The sequence below is a fragment of the Tupaia chinensis genome, unplaced genomic scaffold, assembly GCF_000334495.1.
Source record: "Tupaia chinensis unplaced genomic scaffold, TupChi_1.0 Scaffold139787_1, whole genome shotgun sequence".
NCBI classification, from domain to species: Eukaryota; Metazoa; Chordata; class Mammalia; order Scandentia; family Tupaiidae; genus Tupaia; species Tupaia belangeri.
The window spans coordinates 1-6,797 of NW_006199667.1; the positions used below are offsets into that span (position 1 = coordinate 1).

Sequence of the window (6,797 nt, forward strand, 5' to 3'; positions counted from 1 at the left end):
ATGTCCAACTCTTTTCCTCAAGCCTCAAAGAAAGTACTGCCTTATCCCCCTACCCGTTACTTCAGGGGCTTATAAAGTTTAGTGAAATGGTACTTTTAGTTTTACTGTGATCCTCTTGAAAGTCCCAGGAGGTATTATCAAGGAAAAGGTAAATCCAAGAGACAGCATACTGACCTTGAAATCATCCTCTGACTTTAACCACTGATTATTAACTGACATGCCTGATTGAGTATTTCTTATCTCTCAGTGAGTTTTTTCTCTTAGTTTTCTTTGTCCCTCAAGCAAATACAGTACTTTCTGCTGGTTCCTGCTTGACTTCAAACATAGCTGAATCTTCAAATAGCTGACTCAGGGGCCATAGCTTAGGTCTATGTAGGGGCCTCTGCCATCTGTGTGTTGTCACAGTGTCACTCTAACTTTCGGATTTTAAAGTTCAGTAACACTTCAGACAATCTGCAGAAATAACATTAAATGACCACCTGTTTATTTTGCCAACTGAGAAAAATAACAATACAGAACAAAACCAAAACAATTACCATTTACTAAAACTGTACAAGATTCTCTCTTGGGCCTTTGCCAGCTTTTTAATTTAATAACTGAAAGCAAATTGTAACACCGAAAAAGAAGGAAAGGCATGATACTCAAGTATCATGGATCAGTCTTTTATTAAATAAATAACTTTATCAAGACTCCATAAATTGTTCTCATTCTCCCATTTTGCTGTAAACTGTAAAAATACTTGTCACACTCTGGTATTTTGGACCTATATATTGCTTCATTTGCTACTCACAACAATGCTATGAGGTGAGTTACCATTATTCCCATTTTACAACTGAAAGTTCAGAACCAGAGAGGTTGGGCATCTTGCCAAAAGTAACAGAGCTAATGAGAATAGCTAAGACCTAAATACAAGCCCTCTACTGCCAAACATGTATTTGCATGGTTGAATAAGCAACTTAAGATGATGTAGATACTGAACTGGAATTATGTCTTCTCATGTGTTTAGAATTCTTTGAGTATTAAAATAAATTTCTTTAAAATAGATAATTAACATTTTCACTAGCATTTATCAATAAATATGCATATGTGCCTATAAAATATATCAGTCTGAATAATCAGCATTATAATTTTCAAGTTCTTTTCTTTCTGTGATCCCTGAGTAATCTACTATAGAAAAAAATTGTTATTGTAATTTTTGTGTTGTAAATATCAAATGCTTTCTTGCTATATGCTCATGAACAAGGGATTATCATGAATGTTTTCAGGTTTTATTTTGCTTACCTTTCCCTCATTTTAAAAGAAATCATCAGCAGCATAGACATTCATCAGAGAGAATGAAAAACACACCCAATGGGGCATGGCCATTCCACAATCCTTTCTTCTCTATTTCTCCATTACATCAGCATTTTGGGCATGCACGTATATATGTCTGGTGTGTTTTTCAAGCCAGGATTTGAATCATGATTGACCGCGTGGAATCTGGCTACATATGCATAGTGCATGATTGCTTAATGACTACAGGGCCAGCCCTGTCTTTTCTTTTCTTTTCTTTTTTTTTTTTTTTTCTTTTTTTGAGATTGTGACTGTTGACCAATCAGATTATCTTCTAGTAGTAAGTTCTTGATTAATCATCCTCGAGATTTCTTCATGTTGGGATGACTCTTTTTGCCCAAATTAATCTCTACGTTGTGCCAACCATGAATACATGAGAAGTAGTTTATTTTTGGTAGAGGTGAGCTAGAGGGCTGAAGAAAACCAGGAATCAGGAGTAGGAGGAGGACTCTGTTCATATCTGACATTCTTATTTTTTATGAATGACTCTGAAGACCAATGTTCTGTAATAATTTGCCAGAGCATCAGTTTGAATCAAATGTGTGAATTGTAAAGACTGCCTAGCACTTCTATTTTAACGGGACTTTGTTTCTATTTATCATGTGGTCTTATTTAGTTTTTAAAAAAAGTTAGTGATATGGATCTCAGAACCCTATTCTGTAGATGAAGAAAGTTTGGCAAAGCGTATGCTATTGCTATATTGGATAATCAAAATTTGGGATTTTCAGACAAGTCTTTGTCCCATCCTTCTCAATATAAAATATATCTGATATATTGGAGCCTACTTCTACTAAAATTATGTTGAAAGACTTCCTTTTATCCCACTTTATTTCTGGAATTGTATGCATTAGCCCTGGAGAACTCACTGTTCTTTTGTGTCAAAAACAAAAACCCCTTATTTTGGTTAACATACTTATTTTTAACTGGAGAAAGTAAGAAGAACTAGGTATCTAGAAACTTAGGAGAGTGGAATATAAATCATGTAAGTTCTTCGTTTAAGGAGAAATTGTTTCAATTTCTCATTTTCTTAGGACCTCTGGTGATTATGATATAAATATACTGATGTTCTGCTCACCAATTACATACATTGCAAGATGAATCCCTGCTGAGGAAAGATATCTCCTTGAAGTCTTTTGATTTTCCAGGAGGAATGACATCTAATTTTATCTTAAGTTGGGTTCAGAGAAAACCATTTCCCTTTTTCTTCTAACCTCTTGCCAAGAAGCTTTTCATGATTACAAAAAAGTTTATGAAAACATTGGTATTTGTTTTTCTCTTCTGGAGAAATCTCTTTTGGGACTTAGTGGGATGAAAGATGGAATGGGGTAGGGGTGGGGAGAGAGAAGGGGGATAGTCTCTTCCGAGCATCAACTAGAGTATTGCAGAGTTTTAAGAGTGAATTTTTAGTTTCCCTGGTAGAGCTCAGCAATTTCAGAAGAACGCATTGTCTGGTTTGAGTGGCTAGATTCTTATTGGACAGAATGATGAATTATTTCTGATAAAATACCATTCCATCCGCCCAACTCATGATTTCCTGCTTACTCATGAGGGGTTTGGGTATACCAGCTCTTTGGGTAGCTTAGGAAATCTCAAAACACAGATTCTCTGGAATCTAAGAGCTTAAACATCATAGGCCTATTTATTCGTTAATCAGTAATTGATTCATCAAATATTTTCTATGCAGAACTTCTGCAGACATGACTCAAGTGGATATGTGTAGAAGGGAACATCGATTTGCCCTGTTTCCATGGGATCATAAATAGGAAAGAGTACCTGTTTCATTAATTATATTGTCTAGGGAGAGATATATACAAAATTCACATCAATATGTAATAAAAGTTTTGTTGAGGACTCTGAAGGAAAAGAGGAAGGAATGGAAGAGAAAGAGAATCTGGGTCTTTTGTCCATCTTGTCCATTTGCCTTTGGTGAAGCAATTACTCACTGTTGAAAATCTACCCAGTGGGGAACCAGCAGTTAGCGTAATGGCTATGTCGCTGGACTCCCACGTAGTCGACCGCGGTTCGCGTCCTGGACCCGGTGGCTTAAAACTCACGCCGGGCGCGTGTGCGTGTGTGCCCAAGATCCCGAGAGGAGAATGGAGGAGAAGGGATTGCGGCGTGACCGTCCCCCCTGGGGGGTGATCTCTCGCTTTCTGTCTCTAATGTCTCTCTCTGTCTGTCTGGCGAGTGCACGTGCCCTATAGTGAAAATCTCTTTCGACGGTGCACGCACCCGTGATATGAAATCTCTCAAAAAAAAAAAAAAAAAACTACCCAGTAAGAGTGGATTCCTGTGTGCTAGCCATGCTTTCAGACACAGTTTTGGACTCCCTGCTTTTCTGCTTTGTTATTTGCCTCTTCTTCATTCATTATTCACTCATTCATTCATCTAGCACACATTTTGCTGAGCATCAAATTACTTCCAGAAGTTGTGCTGGGCACTGGGAACGCATAGTAGAAAACAAGTGTGGTTCCTAGCTTCATGGTGGCCAGAGGCTGCTGTGGTGTGAAGAGAGTTTAGCACGTAATTAAAAGCAGGGGCTCTTAAAGAAAAAGTGTTGGACAGTGAAAACAAACAACTTTGGGTGAGGGACAGTGTGTGGAAAACCCAAGGAAAAGAGGAAGCAGTGTTAAAGAATACTCTAGGCAGAAAGAACAGCATATGCAAAAGGATGATGTGCTCACTTTGGCAGCACATATACTACAATTGGAAAAATACAGAGAAGATTAGCATGGCCCCTGTGCAAGGATGACATGCAAACTCAGGAAGTGTCCTGTACTTTTACAAGTAAATGGGGTATTATCTGTTGAAGATAATTTTATAGTTTCATCAACTGGACTGGGGAGAAATGTACACATGTTGGAATATTCACTTTGCAAGCTAAATAACATGATTGAGTGTATAAAAGAACTTGAAATAAAATAAATTAAAAATAAATAAATAAAAGGATGAGGAGGCAGGTTTTTCAGTGAACTGAAGACAATTAAGAGCACAGCAGTAAAGATATGAAGGAAGAGGACCAGAGAGATGGAAAAAAGGAGAGAAAGGAACAGACAAGCTAGCATAGGACCTTGAAGGTCATGTTAATTATTTTGTATTTACTCAGCACCTGAGATCTGGGTGTCTTCTCCTGGCTTGACACTCATGCCTCTTCTGTTACTGGATTTATTATGTCTTAGACTCTGGAACTCAACTCCATTATCTAACTACTGTCTTGTTATTCTTGAATAGATCTGCCCTGACTCTGCTGAAAAGGGATTGGCTAATACGGACTCTTACCATTGAAAACCTTAAAATTACCCATGGACTTATCAGGTGGTCTTGACTGTTTTAGTGAGATGAACGTACTAATCATTACAAAGGATAAAGAGTTGGCCTTACTTTAAAAAAAAAAAAAAAAGGGAACCAGCAGTTGGCGTAATGGCTATGTCGCTGGACTCCCATGTAGCCGACCGCGGTTCGTGTCCCGGACCCTGTGGCTTAAAACTCATGTTGGGCGTGTGTACGTGCATGCCTAAGATCCCGAGAGGAGAATGGAGAAGGGATTGTGGCATGACCATCTCCCCTGGGGGGTGATTTCTCACTTTCTGTCTCTATGTCTCTCTCTGTCTGGCGAGCGCATGTGCCCTATAGTGAAAAAAAACCTCTCAAAAAAAAAAAAAAAAGAGTTGGCCTCACTTGAACCAGGGTACAAGGGTATTAGGACATAGTCCTGGAGATGACAGGACTTTCAAAGATAGGTGGCTGGGAATACTCGTGCTCACTGCAATTTGTTGTATTCTTGCCTCTTGTCTTCTGAGGCTTTAGCACTTGGGTAACTGAGGCAGTTCAAAGGAGAAATGTTGGTGAATTTGGCTTCCTAACCTCCCAAACCCCTGACCCTTGAGCAATAACAGAAGCCATGAGAAGTTTTATTTGACTCCACAGTCCTAAGTCAGAAGTGTAATGAAATAAGTTTCATAAGTCAAATGTTTATGATTTGAGGAAGTTAAGTGGAGCATGTATTTTATATTTGGGACACTCCCAGAGGCCTTGGGGTAGTAGGGCAATCATCACATGAACGTTTCCACACAAAAATGTATGAATATCTCTGCAAAGTTAGATAATCAAAGATATAAGGAAGTTTCTAGTGAGTTCAGGTCAGGTTTTACCTCTTAATGAATAAATTCACAAAAGATTTTTCTGCCAGATGAGGTATGTAAGAACATTTAGATTTCAGAGCTTTTGGGTTTCAGAATTGCAGATTAAACATTTTGTGGATCAGTGGCACATCAATTTGTTAGGCACAGTGGAAGAAATTTTTCACCATAGGAATTGAGAAACTCTAGAAGATTCTTAACCATCGGTGTGCAGTTCTGATTGGAAACCAACTAAATCAGACCATCTGAGAGTGGACCAGGAAAAGATGTTTTTAACAAGCTCCCCAGGTAATTCTGATGTACATCAAAATTTACGAACTTCTGTTCTAGAAAACATTTCCAAGAGAGGTTGCAAAATTTTCTTCTCTACACATTAAGAATATGTTTATGTATTTATTTTTTAATCTATGAACTGATAAAATGCATCAGCCTTGCATCAGACAAGTTCCTGCTGAAGCTAGGATGGGGACTCAGGTAGTTGAATCCCCTTTGCGGATGTTTCTGTGTCTTTGGAGGTAGAGACTATCCCCCTGAAAGATCTATGGTACTATACGTATATGCGTACGTACACATAGATTATGCAGTTCCTCCTCAGACTCACCAATCCCAGTGCTTTGATGCAACTTCTCATGTGTGACTGGCCCTCCACTAGACACTGTGGGAAGAGCAGTTGATTCCTGTTTTTAGCTCGCTGGAGCTCACTGTGTCCATAAGAAGAAAACAGCTGCTCGTGTTAATATTAATTAATGCCAGAGCTTATCATTTGGTCACAGTTAAACTCACTACTGTTACCACTTCAGAGCTACATTGACTCATGTCCTTTAATAAATTTTAATTAATGTGGTCTAGCTGCAGAGAAGCTGTGCTTCTCAGGCGTGGACCACATGGGAGTCCTAGGTTTGATTCTCAGTTCCATTTAAGGCGTGATATGTGTGGTGGTATGTGACTCTGATCCCAGCTACTTGGGCAGCTGAAGCAGGATGGTCATGTATAGGGCTGGGCTGGGTAATATATTAAGTCCCCATCTGAAAAAAAAATTTTTCTTTTAATTAAATATTTACTTTTTGACTTGGGGGCGTATAGTAAACTTACATGGCGATGGGACTGGCAGGTGGCATGGTGGTTAAGGCATTGGACTCCCACATGGCTGACAGTTGTTAGAGTGACTTGCTTTTTCTCATTCCCTCTCTCTCTTTCTCTCTTTTAAATATAATTATTTATTTAATTTTATTCACTCATTTATTTCTTTTCATTTGACTAGAGAGAGACAGATGGGGGGGGGAGAGAAAGAGAGAGAGAGAGGGAAGAAGGGAGTGAAGGGAGCAA

At 38.7% G+C, this 6,797-nt stretch overlaps 1 non-coding gene across 1 annotated transcript; it reads left to right on the top strand.

Moving 5' to 3' along the window:
* The first annotated feature begins 4,008 nt into the window (after nt 1–4,008).
* On the top strand, nt 4,009–4,115 carry LOC114004737 (U6 spliceosomal RNA). Its single transcript, XR_003546809.1, has one exon. It is a non-coding gene; the product is annotated as a U6 spliceosomal RNA (small nuclear RNA).
* Nucleotides 4,116–6,797: the final 2,682 nt, after the last annotated feature.